Here is a 6,186-nt window from a genome sequence, read left to right on the forward strand (position 1 = left end):
TTCACTCATTTTGCTTCGTATGTAGTACATATTGAAATCTCTAAAAAGTCTTATATTTTGGAACGGAGGGAGTATTCTGCATGGCTAACGAGAAGAAAATCTTATGCTTGAGTCTACTACAAATCTTCCAGATTAACTTGAAAACTTTTGGAGCCTCAAAAACTCCCATCAGGTGTTTATACATTTTTAAAAAGGAGAATTTGGCATCCATTCTATTGCGGTGCCATCTGTCCTTACTATTCTGATCAACCACTGGGATTATGCTTGGGACTTGAAGAAATTGATTATAGGCTGGATTAGACAAAGGCATATGAAAATTATCAGGCCAATCATTTCTTGCACTAAAATTTGGCAAAGATTCTTTTTCATTTCTAGCAAAAGAATGCAAGTCAGGGAATTTCTAAAGCAACGACAAGTTAGGCCATTTATACTGCCAGAAAAGACTTGTGTCCACTTGTCCCACAGACCATGAGGCAAAATATCTTAAAGAGGGCAGGAGCAATGCATGTGGACATAACCATCCAAGAGAAGATAACCATGTTTTTTTCTTTCCGAGTGAATAGGTGGAGAGTCATTTCAGCCTTAGGCTTATATTAGAGTTACATATCTAACCATGTAGTTAGGATTTAATGTTTAACCTTTTTCTTGGATTAGCGTAGAGACATGAAAGGATATACTAATAAAGTAATTAGTATATGTAAGGCTTAATATATTCTAGGTTATTTTGCACTAATTAATAAATATAAATTAATTTAAGAGGGGAACTGATACGGATACAACAATAGTGTTTATGGATATGGATAGTGATACCACAAAAGGAAGAATACGGTAATATGCAGATACCTTAATTTAATTCATATGTGCTCCATGATGTTGTAACAATTGGATGGAACTCTTTGTAACTCACGATAATGCAACTTGACTATCCTTTTAGAGTCAAGTAAATCATGATTGCTATCTGTTGGCTAACTTGTTTCCACTATAGTGCTTTGTGTTCCCCTTTTCTGGCACATCTTTTTAGACAAAAAGCTCTAGATGAACCCGACTTTGATTTAACGAAGCCATCAACCAGACAGGAAATACAACAGACCTTGGCAACACAATGGTGGCAACACAATGGCTGAATCGATACAATGGGGTTTACTGGAGAGAAAACACAACTACAACCATTACAGGCAAGCACCCATGAAAAGGAATAGAAGAGAGCACACCTAGCAAAAGACGAAGCACTCCATGCTTGGCACTGAAGAAATCATAGCCGAAGCAGCGAAGGAAGACATGATCGACCATCCTAGGGGAACTATTCTCCATGTGGCACCTTGGGACTAGAGGAAGCACAAGACCTTCTATCTCTACCACTTAAGGGGGGCCCTACCCCTCGTCATGGAACAAAAGGCGACACTCTGTTGGGATTAGAAGGATGCCGGACTCGCAGTGTGAAGTAGCCCTAGAGCGACCACCTAGACTTGGGATATACCTTGCCAACAACTCGCCGCTGTCCAAGCACAACCAAAAGGAGATGGAAAGCTATCGGGGATAGCCGCCGAAGAAGGAGGCAACAGGGAACCGAGATGACACGAAGAACATCAAGGGATCAGAGAAACCGGCCACAAAGAAATTCGTAGGAGGCCTCGGCTTCCACCGTGCCACTGTCACCAGGAAGGGGAACCCTATCCCCTTCTGCCAGGATCGAAGATGTTGGAATGATGAAACCGAGTAACACAAAACGTCATTAGAGAACACCAACATGAAGGATGTTTCTGTCCCATCTCTCTCTCCCTCTCTCTCTCTCTCTCCACTTTGTTGTGAATATCTTCATCATGGCACCTGATTGTAAGGTTCTACACCCCCTTACCTGAAATACTTGAATTCCTCGTGGGAGGGGTGTACCAGATTCATATTAAATCCACTGGCTAGGACTTTAAGGTTTGTATTTGCATGGCCATTGATCAACTAACTAAAAGTCAATGTAAGCTATTTATCCAACTTGATGGGTGGAGTAAGAAGGTTTTTGAGATGCAACAACAACCTGGCATTATCCTTGCAGCGAGAATAAGACGTTAGACACCGCTGGGCCCATTGTTGTTTATCCTGCCAAAATACAAGCAACTGTGACAAGGATGGATACACTAACGACAATAAAAAATATGAATGTCGCATAGTGTTCTACATGTGACACCAACCTACCAATTTTAATGTCGAAAGCCTTGCTCTTTTCACCATTGGGCAGCTTCCATTTTTGGCCTACCGTCGCTAGAAAACTTAGATCACCATTTGGTGAACGCACCAAGTCGATCCCTCATGGCACCTTCAAGAGTCATGGTGATCCTAAGACACCCACCCAGTTAATTTTAGATGGACATACACATGATAAATGTTATCCCATATGGTAGTGAACTCAATGAAGATTCCTCATGTGGAAAAAAAGGGATATATAGTAAGGACATAATGGCAATCCAAATTAACCCAAGTAGGTCAAAGGGGAGGGTGGAGAGGGGAAGTAGTAGAGGATGGAGAAGGAGAGGCAAAAAGGCACTGCAGAGGTAGAGCCTTTGAGATAATGGTCAAGAATTATTGTGGAAGAGTAGCAAAGAGTCTGAGAAAAGAGTTGAGAGAAGAAAGGTCAGGCCTCGAAGAAGAAGCATACCTGGATGACTCATAGTAACATGAATCACTTCTTATGGTGGTGGCAATAAAAAGAGCCAATAGAGGCTACTTCTTCATGGAATCTCCTCCACCCTCCCTGGCTCCATTTTCCCTATGATAGTTTAGGTGTGAAACCCTAATCTTAAGAGGCTCTTTGCCTTATGTAATGCTTTTATTACCCTTAGCAAAATCCACATTTTGTTGGTGACACCCGGACCATCTAGGCGCTCTCCAAGCAAAAGTTTCTAGGATGATGGCCTCGTGTTTGCTTTGGGTCACATGGATGCTATGCCAATGCCAAGATGATGCCATGACATCCCCACCCTAGAGTGTGCTAAATTGTTATGGGCAGTTACCGCAATATCATGGAACCATGGAGGAATAGAAGATTTTTCAAACTTCATAAAATCAAGACTTGATGCCAACAATGGTCCTACTAGTATAAGGGCGTGTTGTCATGACCTCGCTTTCGCCAATCGTAAGCTACATGCTAGGTCATCTAATAAGGTTGGTCTATACTACAACCGAGAATTAATTTCAAGATGAGTGTTTTGTTGCTTCCCTTTGCCATTTACAGCAAGTGCATCGCTTGGTTATCAGACTAGCATATCATATCGGCATGAACATGAAGTTTTGAAATCCGGTGAACTTACAATTTTTTTTTGAGGAATTGGTGACAGTGGGAGAGGCTCCCACTGACTTTGTATTACTCACAACAGAATAGTTACATTTGTGTTACAAAGGGGTTTTAGGCCCCCCCGACCATGATTGATACAAAGCTAGCTGCCCAAACTAACAATGAAATCAGAGAGGAAAGGATGAACCTTCTCCGGACAGTTGTGGGTCACCAAACCCAGCAAATGTTTAAATCTAGCTAACCATGCCCCAAACGAATGCGGGATCCTCCTGAAATGTTGGTTGTTCCTTTCCATCCACAGGCTCCAAGCAGCAAGCAAGAAGATGTCCATGAAAAGCGGCCGACGCCAGTCTTCTCTACCACCATGCAAAATGGCAAGCCTGTTGGTCCCCCCTGGCCACATCAGACCAATCCTACTCCAGCATTGTTGGGCAAAAGGGCACGTGAAGAAGAGATGTTCCACGGTTTCCTCGGGTGGGTTTTGGCAGAGCATGCAAGTATAGTCGCCCCCATCCACATTATAGTGCCGTCGCTTCAGCATATTCCTGGTGTTCAACCGATCTACCATAAGCAGCCACCCAAACATCTTGACATGAGATCTTGTAGATCTATGAGATATCAGTGTTTTCTAAGGGTAGCCATTCAACTCACCAAGGCATATTAAATGAGATGGTGTACCACAAGTAAATGGCTCATCCTTCAAATGGGTAAATGGTGCCTTTCTGTTGAAGTCTTTTGTTAGCATATGTGCTTTTCTAGATAAACCTGACAATGGAGACAATCACTGAAGGAAATATGCCCTAGAGGCGATAATAAAGTTATTATTTATTTCCTCATATCATGATAAATGTTTATTATTCATGCTAACCGGAAACATGATACATGTGTGAATACATAGACAAACATATAGTCACTAGTATGCCTCTACTTGACTAGCTCATTAATCAAAGATGGTTATGTTTCCTAACCATAGACATGTGTTGTCATTTGATTAGTGGGATCACATCATTAGAAGAATGATGTGATTGACATGACCCATTCCATTAGCCTAGCACTTGATCGTTTAGTATACTGCTATTGCTTTCTTCATGACTTATACATGTTCCTATAACTATGAGAAGTATGCAACTCCCATTTACCAGAGGAACACTTTGGGTACTACCAAACGTCACAATGTAACTGGGTGATTATAAAGGAGTACTACAGGTGTCTCTGAAGGTACACGTTGAGTTGGCGTATTTCAAGATTAGGTTTTGTCACTCCGATTGTCGAAGAGCTATCTCTGGGCCCTCTCGGTAATGCACATCACTATAAGCCTTGCAAGCAATGTGACCAATGAGTTGGTTACGGGATGATGCATTACGTAACGAGTAAAGAGACTTGCCGGTAACGAGATTGAACTAGGTATTGGATACCGACGATCAAATCTCGAGCAAGTAACATACCGATGACAAAGGGAACAACGTATGTTGTTATGCGGTTTGACCGATAAAGATCTTCGTAGAATATGTAGGAACCAATATGAGCATCCAGGTTCCGCTATTGGTTATTAACCGAGAATAGTTCTAGGTCATGTCTACATAGTTCTCGAACCCGTAGGGTCCGCATGCTTAAACGTTACGATGACAGTTTTATTATGAGTTTATAAGTTTTGATGTACCGAAGTTTGTTCGGAGTCCCGGATGTGATCACAGACATAATGAGGAGTCTCGAAATGGTCGAGACATAAAGATCGATATATTGGAAGCCTATATTTGGACATCGGAATCGTTCCGGGTGAAATCAGCATTTTACCGGAGTACCGGGAGGTTACCGGAACCCCCCGGGGGTTTATTGGGCCTACATGGGCCTCGAGGGAGAAGAGGGAAGGAGGCGGGAGGGGGCCGCGCGCCCCTCCCCTTCCTAGTCCGGATAGGACAAGGGAAGGGGGGCGGCGCCCCCCTTTCCTTCCCCTCTTCCTCCTCCTTCCCCCCTTCTCCTACTCCAACTTGGAAAGAAGGGAGTCCTACTCCCGGTGGGAGTAGGACTCCCCCCTTGGCGCGCCCTCCTTGGCCGGCCGCCTCCTCCCCCCTGGCTCCTTTATATACGGGGGCGGGGGGGCACCCCAAAGACACACAAGTTACCGCAATATCATGGAACCATGGAGGAATAGAAGATTTTTCAAACTTCATAAAAGCAAGACTTGATGCCAACAATGGTCCTACTAGTATAAGGGCGTGTTGTCATGACCTCGCTTTCGCCAATCGTAAGCTACATGCTAGGTCATCTAATAAGGTTGGTCTATACTACAACCGAGAATTAATTTCAAGATGAGTGTTTTGTTGCTTCCCTTTGCCATTTACAACAAGTGCATCGCTTGGTTATCAGCATGAACGTGAAGTTTTTGAAATCCGGTGAACTTACAAGTGACATGAGATCTTGTAGTTCTATGAGATATCAGTGTTTTCTAAGGGTAGCCATTCAACTCACCAAGGCATATTAAATGAGATGGTGTACCACAAGTAAATGGCTCATCCTTCAAATGGGTAAATGGTGCCTTTCTGTTGAAGTCTTTTGTTAGCATATGTGCTTTTCTAGATAAACTTGACAATGGAGACAATCACTAATCGCTCCCCTAAACTACGATGAAAGAATGCGTTGTCTTTCCAAGGGTGGAGATGTCAACATGCTCATAACGGACCAGTGCATGAGTTTTGCAAGGGAGATAATGCGAACGTCAATTAATTAGGCTTGTTCACTTGCTTTGGTTATATCTTAAGTTACTACCTTATCAGTTACCATAATATTAGGTTCCATGTTTGTGTGATTCTTATAAGATTAGACTCGCTATTTTAGGGGCAAAAGGCAATAATTTTTATCTCTCTTATCTCTACTGCATGTGTTGTCATCCTACACATCCTCTC

The sequence above is a fragment of the Triticum dicoccoides genome, chromosome 6B (assembly GCF_002162155.2).
Source record: "Triticum dicoccoides isolate Atlit2015 ecotype Zavitan chromosome 6B, WEW_v2.0, whole genome shotgun sequence".
In the NCBI taxonomy this organism is placed as follows: domain Eukaryota; kingdom Viridiplantae; phylum Streptophyta; class Magnoliopsida; order Poales; family Poaceae; genus Triticum; species Triticum dicoccoides.